Source organism: Thalassophryne amazonica, chromosome 2, assembly GCF_902500255.1.
Source record: "Thalassophryne amazonica chromosome 2, fThaAma1.1, whole genome shotgun sequence".
NCBI classification, from domain to species: Eukaryota; Metazoa; Chordata; class Actinopteri; order Batrachoidiformes; family Batrachoididae; genus Thalassophryne; species Thalassophryne amazonica.
Window position 1 is genome coordinate 157,660,794 of NC_047104.1, and position 9,426 is coordinate 157,670,219.

The 9,426-nt window shown below is 39.2% G+C and overlaps 1 protein-coding gene across 1 annotated transcript in view; it reads right to left on the bottom strand.

Annotated features, from left to right (window-relative positions):
* psma4 (proteasome 20S subunit alpha 4) overlaps window positions 1-7,958 on the bottom strand; it is a 58,143-nt gene extending 50,185 nt beyond the window's left edge. The window contains exon 1 of the mRNA XM_034160075.1: window positions 7,833-7,958. The gene's annotated coding sequence lies outside the window, so the exon portion shown is untranslated. The remainder of the gene's footprint in view (window positions 1-7,832) is intronic.
* Between the last annotated feature and the right edge of the window lie 1,468 nt (window positions 7,959-9,426).

The window sequence follows — 9,426 nt, forward strand, 5'->3', positions numbered from 1 at the left end:
GATTTGGTTCTCACATGTGGTATTGCTGTCACGAATACTGACATCATGCCTCTTCCATCAGTGGTGTCTCATCACTCACTTATTAAGTTTACAGTTTCACTGCCGTGTTTAGTGGAACAACAACCTTATATATCACGACGGCGATGCATCAACTCCTCAACTAAGACTGAACTCAAAGCTAGACTGCCTGATGTCTTAGCTTCATATTTGACAAATACCCAGTCAGTAGACAGACTTGTGGACAGTTTAAACTCAGTGCTCAAAACTACACTTGACATGATTGCGCCACCTTTATTAAAACCACGCCCCCCCAAAACACAGTCACCTTGGTTCAGTGATTATCTGCATGACCTCAAGCATAAGGCTAGAGGTCTAGAACGGAAATGGCGTAGTTCAAAATTATAAGCATTTCACCTTGCGTGGTGTGGTGCTATCTTAGACTATAAGGATGCATTACTGGCTACAAAGTGGACCTATTACTCTGATTTGATCAACAAAAACAAGCATAAATCAAAGTTCTTGTTTGACACGGTGGCAACACTTTTTCATGGACAACCATCTGTAGTTCGCTCTCCTTTTACAGCACAAGATTTCCTGGATTACTTTGAGAAGAAAAAAGAAGACATTAGGTTAAACATATCCCAGCATGCCTTAACCCAGCCATTACACCCTACTATTGAGGTGGGCGCCACTACTGAGGTATTACCTAGATTTACAGAATTTGAGAGTATCTCACTAGGCATGCTGACGAAACTCGTAACGTCAATAAAAAGCACAACCTGTTGGGCTGACTGTGCTGGGAATTATTAATCTTTCTTTAACTTCTGGATCTGTTCCTAAATGTTCCAAATCTGCAGTGATTAAACCATTACTTAAGAAATCTAATCTTGACCCTAGTGTATTGAAAAACTATCAGCCAATATCAAATCTATCATTTTGCTCTAAAATTCTGGAAAAAGTGGTGTCACGGCAGCTCATAGACTATCTTACTGAGAATAATCTCTTTGAGCCACTACAGTCTGCTTTTAGAAAATATCATTCCACAGAGACGGCTCTCACTAAAGTTGTGAATGATCTTCTGCTTACAATGTATTCGGACACCACTATGGTTCTGTTGCTGTTAGATCTCAGTGCTGCATTTGATACCGCGGATCATCAAATTCTACTTGATAGGCTGGAAAATCATTTTGGGATTACTGGGAGTGCCCTTGCATGGTTGACGTCATACTTGACCAGTCGTTCTCACTGTGTTTTGTACAGTAACACTACCTCTAACCTTAGTGACATGAAATTTGAGGTTCCACAGGGGTCCGTCTTAGGTCCCCTGCTTTTCTCCCTTTATATAGCACCCCATTTGGCACATATTGCTGCGTTTTGGGATTACCTTTCACTGCTATGCTGATGATACTGAGTTATATATGCCGATAACTGCCGGTAATCTTGTTCACATAAAATCCTTAGAAGACTACCTTGCATCAGTGAGAAGTTGGATGTTTAGAAACTTCCTAGTTTTAAACTCTGATAAGACTGAAATGATTGTTGTTGGTTCAGTGAGACATCTGCATCAATTTGATCAGTTAACACTTAGGCTAGGCTCGTGTGCCATACATCACACTGACAAAGTGAGGAACCTTGGGGTAAATCTTTGATCCTACATTGTCCTTTGACCTCCATATTAGAAATATTACAAGGACTGCTTTATTCCACCTGGGAATTATAGCAAAGATTCGTCCCATCCTGTCTATGGCTGATGCTGAGACCCTGATCCATGCGTTTGTCTCTTCTAGAATGGATGTTCTATTATCTGGTTTGCCACAATCCAGCATTAGGGATCTCCAATTAGTTCAAAATGCTGCTGCCAGACTTTTAATACGATGCAGAAAAGTTTGACCACATTACACCTATTTTTGGCGTCTTTTCACTGGCTTCCTGTCCCAGTGAGATCAGATTTTAAGGTTCTGCTATTAGCCTATGAAATTGTTCACGGACTGGCACCATCCCTACTAGGATTAAATCGTACAACAACTCACGATTCAATTTGATTCCAATTTTTGGGGTAACGATTCGATTCGAATCGATTTTTGATTCAAAGAGCTCTAAGAAATCAATCAATCAATCAATCAATTTTTTTTTTTATATAGCGCCAAATCACAACAAACAGTTGCCCCAAGGCACTTTATATTGTAAGGCAAGGCCATACAATAATTATGTAAAACCCCAACGGTCAAAACGACCCCCTGTGAGCAAGCACTTGGCTACAGTGGGAAGGAAAAACTCCCTTTTAACAGGAAGAAACCTCCAGCAGACCAGGCTCAGGGAGGGGCAGTCTTCTGCTGGGACTGGTTGGGGCTGAGGGAGAGAACCAGGAAAAAGACATGCTGTGGAGGGGAGCAGAGATCGATCACTAATGATTAAATGCAGAGTGGTGCATACAGAGCAAAAAGAGAAAGAAACAGTGCATCATGGGAACCCCCCGCAGTCTACGTCTATAGCAGCATAACTAAGGGATGGTTCAGGGTCACCTGATCCAGCCCTAACTATAAGCTTTAGCAAAAAGGAAAGTTTTAAGCCTAATCTTAAAAGTAGAGAGGGGTGTCGTCTCCCTGATCTGAATTGGGAGCTGGTTCCACAGGAGAGGAGCCTGAAAGCTGAAGGCTCTGCCTCCCATCTACTCTTACAAACCCCTAGGAACTACAAGTAAGCCTGCAGTCTGAGAGCAAAGCGCTCTATTGGGGTTGATATGGTACTACCGAGGTCCCTAAGATAAGATGGGACCTGATTATTCAAAACCTTATAAGTAAGAAGAAGAATTTTAAATTCTATTCTAGAATTAACAGGAAGCCAATGAAGAGAGGCCAATATGGGTGAGATATGCTCTCTCCTTCTAGTCCCCGTTAGTACTCTAGCTGCAGCATTTTGAATTAACTGAAGGCTTTTCAGGGAACCTTTAGGACAACCTGATAATAATGAATTACAATATGTCCAGCCTAGAGGAAATAATGCATGAATTAGTTTTCAGCATCACTCTGAGACAAGACCTTTCTAATTTTAGAGATATTGCGTAAATGCAAAAAAGCAGTCCTACATATTTGTTTAATATGCGCTTTGAATGACATATCCTGATCAAAAATGACTCCAAGATTTCTCACAGTATTACTAGAGCTCAGGGTAATGCCATCCAGAGTAAGGATCTGGTTAGACACCATGTTTCTAAGATTTGTGGGGCCAAGTACAATAACTTCAGTTTTATCTGAGTTTAAAAGCAGGAAATTAGAGGTCATCCATGTCTTTATGTCTGTAAGACAATCCTGCAGTTTAGCTAATTGGTGTGTGTCCTCTGGCTTCATGGATAGATAAAGCTGGGTATCATCTGCGTAACAATGAAAATTTAAGCAATACCGTCTAATAATACTGCCTAAGGGAAGCATGTATAAAGTGAATAAAATTGGTCCTAGCACAGAACCTTGTGGAACTCCATAATTAACTTTAGTCTGTGAAGAAGATTCCCCATTTACATGAACAAATTGTAATTTATTAGACAAATATGATTCAAACCACCGCAGCGCAGTGTCTTTAATACCTATGGCATGCTCTAATCTCTGTAATAAAATTTTATGGTCAACAGTATCAAAAGCAGCACTGAGGTCTAACAGAACAAGCACAGCGATGAGTCCACTGTCTGAGGCCATAAGAAGATCATTTGTAACCTTCACTAATGCTGTTTCTGTACTATGATGAATTCTAAAACCTGACTGAAACCTCAAATAGACCATTCCTCTGCAGATGATCAGTTAGCTGTTTTACAACTACCCTTTCAAGAATTTTTGAGAGAAAAGGAAGGTTGGAGATTGGCCTATAATTAGCTAAGATAGCTGGGTCAAGTGATGGCTTTTTAAGTAATGGTTTAATTACTGCCACCTTAAAGCCTGTAGTACATAGCCAACTAACAAAGATAGATTGATCATATTTAAGATCGAAGCATTAAATAATGGTAGGGCTTCCTTGAGCAGCCTGGTAGGAATGGGGTCTAATAAACATGTGGATGGTTTGGATGAAGTAACTAATGAAAATAACTCAGACAGGACAATCGGAGAGAAAGAGTCTAACCAAATACCGGCATCACTGAAAGCAGCCAAAGATAACGATACGTCTTTGGGATGGTTATGAGTAATTTTTTCTCTAATAGTTAAAATTTTGTTAGCAAAGAAAGTCATGAAGTCATTACTAGTTAAAGTTAATGGAATACTCAGCTCAATAGAGCTCTGACTCTTTGTCAGCCTGGCTACAGTGCTGAAAAGAAACCTGGGGTTGTTCTTATTTTCTTCAATTAGTGATGAGTAGAAAGATGTCCTAGCTTTACGGAGGGCTTTTTTATAGAGCAACAGACTCTTTTTCCAGGCTAAGTGAAGATCTTCTAAATCAGTGAGACGCCATTTCCTCTCCAACTTACGGGTTATCTGCTTTAAGCTGCGAGTTTGTGAGTTATACCACGTAGTCAGGCACTTCTGATTTAAAGCTCTCTTTTTCTGAGGAGCTACAGCATCCAAAGTTGTCTTCAATGAGGATGTAAAACTATTGACGAGATACTCTATCTCACTTACAGAGTTTAGGTAGCTACTCTGCACTGTGTTGGTATATGGCGTTAGAGAACATAAAGAAGGAATCATATCCTTAAACCTAGTTACAGCGCTTTCTGAAAGACTTCTAGTGTAATGAAACTTATTCCCCACTGCTGGGTAGTCCATCAGAGTAAATGTAAATGTTATTAAGAAATGATCAGACAGAAGGACAGAAGGGAGTTTTCAGGGAATACTGTTAAGTCTTCTATTTCCATACCATAAGTCAGAACAAGATCTAAGATATGATTAAAGTGGTGGGTGGACTCATTTACATTTTGAGCAAAGCCAATAGAGTCTAATAATAAATTAAATGCAGTGTTGAGGCTGTCATTCTCAGCATCTGTGTGGATGTTAAATCGCCCACTATAATTATCTTATCTGACCTAAGCACTAAGTCAGACAAAAGGTCTGAAAATTCACAGAGAAACTCACAGTAACGACCAGGTGGACGATAGATAATAACAAATAAAACTGGTTTTATTTGTTAATAGATATAATAGATATATTACTTAAAAAATGTTTATGTTTAAGAAAATTCAGCTATACAAGGTTAATCAAGTGATTCTAGATGTAAATTTACTCCTCTGCTTTGCTCGTTCAGAGTTGGCTGGCAGTTTAGCAAAGCGCTGGTCAGTAGTCGGCAGAGACCACTGCTCCGCTTCTTTTAGCTCCGGGTGATGGCGTAGCATGTGGGCTTGTGGATTTGAAGTGTTTCCGAAGTACGTGACTTTCATTTTGCAGATTTTGCACACTGCATAAGTCATGTCAAGCTCCTTCTTACGAAGCAAATAATAAACTCCAAGATGGACCCAAACATTTGCCTTCAGCAAAGACGGTGCTGGCTGAATTAGCTCTTCGTCCACCATGCTAAGCTACAGCTCACAAATGTTTGAAGCATGTAATGCCAGGGTGCTGCCATACAAGGTGCTCACTACACACAGGGAGCAACTAGGGACCTTTAAGGACCTTGCCCAAGGGCCCTTAGTGATTTTCCAGTCAGGCTGGGATTTGAACCAAGGCTCTTCTGGTCTGAAGCCCAATGCCTTAACCACTAGACCATCACCTCCAAGAAGATAAAAATAAATAAGAAAATAAAACAAGAAGATAAAACAAATAAACAAAAATCACACACACAGTTGCTGGTGTTCATGTTTGAGTGACAGCACAGCTGACTGAACTAATAAAAGCAACCATAATTAACTAAGCCTAAACCCAGGTGTTCCCATTGTCAAGACCAGCTGCACAGAATAATTCTCAATTCACTTTATGTATGGTTTATGTTTGGCCATTTTTGTGAAACCAAGTCATGGCTAAAATCCCCCTGGACTACTGAAAAATCCCATCTTAATCCGCTATCTTACATTTTGTACAATAGCTTTCTGGTCCTTTGTCTAACAGTCCTACTTGTATCAGTCACCTGTGCTAAGGTTCATGAATTGTCTACCAACAGACAATAAAACACACTGATGACATCTGTATATTAAAAAAGAAGTAGCCTCTGTGTACGTGTGTTATGTGTAACTTTGATCATGGAGAAACTGGTAAGAGCTGACATTTCCTGTTTAGTATGTTTATGTATTTTGGGTCAATGATGAATGCTGCCAAAACAGAAAGTTAATAGAACTAATATTTTTGGAGAAATTAGGGACATTAGGTAACGTCAGTGAACAATGGACGTTGATGTCACCATGAACCAGTCCCTGGTAACCACACAAGCTCTGACCAAAGGAAATAGCTCAACCTTGTCAGTTGTAAAACATGACATCAACTAAATGTGCCAAATAACAAATACAATTATTCACAAAAGTTTATTTTAACTTCCTAAACTTTCACTTAAAATCATTCTAGAAACTTTGCATAATTTTAATTTATTTAGATATTTATTTATTTATTTTTATTTTACAGAAATACTTTTCATGACATCATGGTTCTGGTTACGTGGGTTTGTTGACTAGTGTGGTTGGCTTCATTGCAGGTTAGCTTAGAGAAATACCTTATTTTGGCAGCACTATCTAGGTTTCGAATGTAATCATAGACCACCGAATTGCTTCGTGAACTCAAAGACGTCATGCCTTCTCTCTTTCGTGGTATCAATTTACACGCATTGCCAACCACGGCAATGGCATGCGTGTGATGTCAATGTTTGTAAATAAGAAGTAGTGCTATTAACATGACCCAATCTAGAAGCCATGGCTCCCCACAATGTGCTAGTTGTTCAATATTTACACACATAACCCATTCAGTATTATTTGCAGTTGGTTTGTTGTAATCTGATTATTACCTCCAGAGGCATTTGTCTGTTAGCAGGATAACTCAAAAAGTAATAAAGGGATTTCAATAGATAATGTTCCAGGACGGTAGTGAGTGAAGTCACCCCAGTCCAGGTATCCATGCTTATTTTCTTAAATAATTAAGAATGACTAGTTTAAAGTTAGGGACCTGCCAGTGTGATGGACAGAACTGGGCAGTGCTCCCTGCTTCTCTCATCAATGTGCGTTTTAGCTGACAATTACATTTCCCTACCTTAAAACTAACAAAACTTGAATAAGAGCAGTGTATTATGCCGATGGTGTGTATAAATAATTTATTACATGAACATATCAGAATTAAAATATTGTGTTACTAGAGTGTGGTGACTTCACTATGAACCTTGAACGGCATTTAAAGTCGAAACTCTAAGAGGAGGTTGAACGTAATTTTGACAGCACATGAATAATGTCCGAGAAAAAGGGGTAACTTTATTTGATCTGAACATATTTTGTATCCAGGACAGAGGTTTAAAGCTGTCACAGTGTGACATCAGAAAGCATTTCGCTCCAAGTTTCTCGACTTTATGTGCCGTTCAAAACGACTTTTTCCCCACAAGTTCAAAAACGTCAAGGTTTGGCGTAATGCACGGAACGCTGCACAGAAACAAATGGAAACTTAATAACCTGCCATGCTACAGAAACAGCTCTGGCTTTGTAACACTTATAACTGCAATGTTAAATGTGTATAAATAACCTTGAAACAGGTCTTGTTGACTGTTAGCGCCTGGCAGCTAGCAGAATGAATCTGCACTATCTGAACATGCTAGCTGGCTAACATGCTATTCCTTTCAAAATAAAGACAATTTTCCAATGAGAGCCATGAGAACCCGTCTTTACCCGTCTTTTACTGCAAGGCGATAAATAAACAAGCCAAAAACAACTACGCATTGAAAATATATATTACCTTAAGCAAACGAAACTTATATTTCACGAGCTGAAATGTACTTTCAGTTTGACTTTCACCACGCAGGCGCACAACGCGATTCTTCTTCCTCGGTTTTTCTACTTCTACTGAGGTTTAGTGACGGTTTGTCGGATTCAAGCTCAGTACTGCCACCACTTTGACAGGCGTGTAGCAGCTGAACAAAAATCACAACTGGAGACGCAAACTGAATTCAAAAAAAGTCTGGTGAATGGACATTCTGTCGACATGATGAATATGAATGTTATCTTCAAAGGTGTGACCTTTTTTGTGCTGAGTGTCTGAGTCCTGAACTCTCCTCTATATCAACTCACAGATGACCTCAAATGACCTCACATGTCCTGTGACTTTTGCAGATTAAAATGATTTTATGCTGCTCTTCTGAGTTGTGCTGCTTACAAATCAGCTCATGTAGAAGAGTGGTTCATTTTCAGACAGTTAAATGTGGTCTATTAAACATTAGGTCTCTCTCTTCTAAGTCCCTGTTAGTAAATGATATAATAATTGATCAACATATTGATTTATTCTGCCTTACAGAAACCTGGTTACAGCAGGATGAATATGTTAGTTTAAATGAGTCAACACCCCTGAGTCACACTAACTGTCAGAATGCTCGTAGCACGGGCCGAGGCGGAGGATTAGCAGCAATCTTCCATTCCAGCTTATTAATTAATCAAAAACCCAGACAGAGCTTTAATTCATTTGAAAGCTTGACTCTTAGTCTTGTCCATCCAAATTAGAAGTCCCAAAAAACAGTTTTATTTGTTATTATCTATCGTCCACCTGGTCGTTACTGTGAGTTTCTCTGTGAATTTTCAGACCTTTTGTCTGACTTAGTGCTTAGCTCAGATAAGATAATTATAGTGGGCGATTTTAACATCCACACAGATGCTGAGAATGACAGCCTCAACACTGCATTTAATCTATTATTAGACTCTATTGGCTTTGCTCAAAAAGTAAATGAGTCCACCCACCACTTTAATCATATCTTAGATCTTGTTCTGACTTATGGTATGGAAATAGAAGACTTAACAGTATTCCCTGAAAACTCCCTTCTGTCTGATCATTTCTTAATAACATTTACATTTACTCTGATGGACTACCCAGCAGTGGGGAATAAGTTTCATTACACTAGAAGTCTTTCAGAAAGCGCTGTAACTAGGTTTAAGGATATGATTCCTTCTTTATGTTCTCTAATGCCATATACCAACACAGTGCAGAGTAGCTACCTAAACTCTGTAAGGGAGATAGAGTATCTCGTCAATAGTTTTACATCCTCATTGAAGACAACTTTGGATGCTGTAGCTCCTCTGAAAAAGAGAGCTTTAAATCAGAAGTGTCTGACTCCATGGTATAACTCACAAACTCGTAGCTTAAAGCAGATAACCCGTAAGTTGGAGAGGAAATGGCGTCTCACTAATTTAGAAGATCTTCACTTAGCCTGGAAAAAGAGTCTGTTGCTCTATAAAAAAGCCCTCCGTAAAGCTAGGACATCTTTCTACTCATCACTAATTGAAGAAAAAAAGAACAACCCCAGGTTTCTTTTCAGCACTGTAGCCAGGCTGACAAAGAGTCA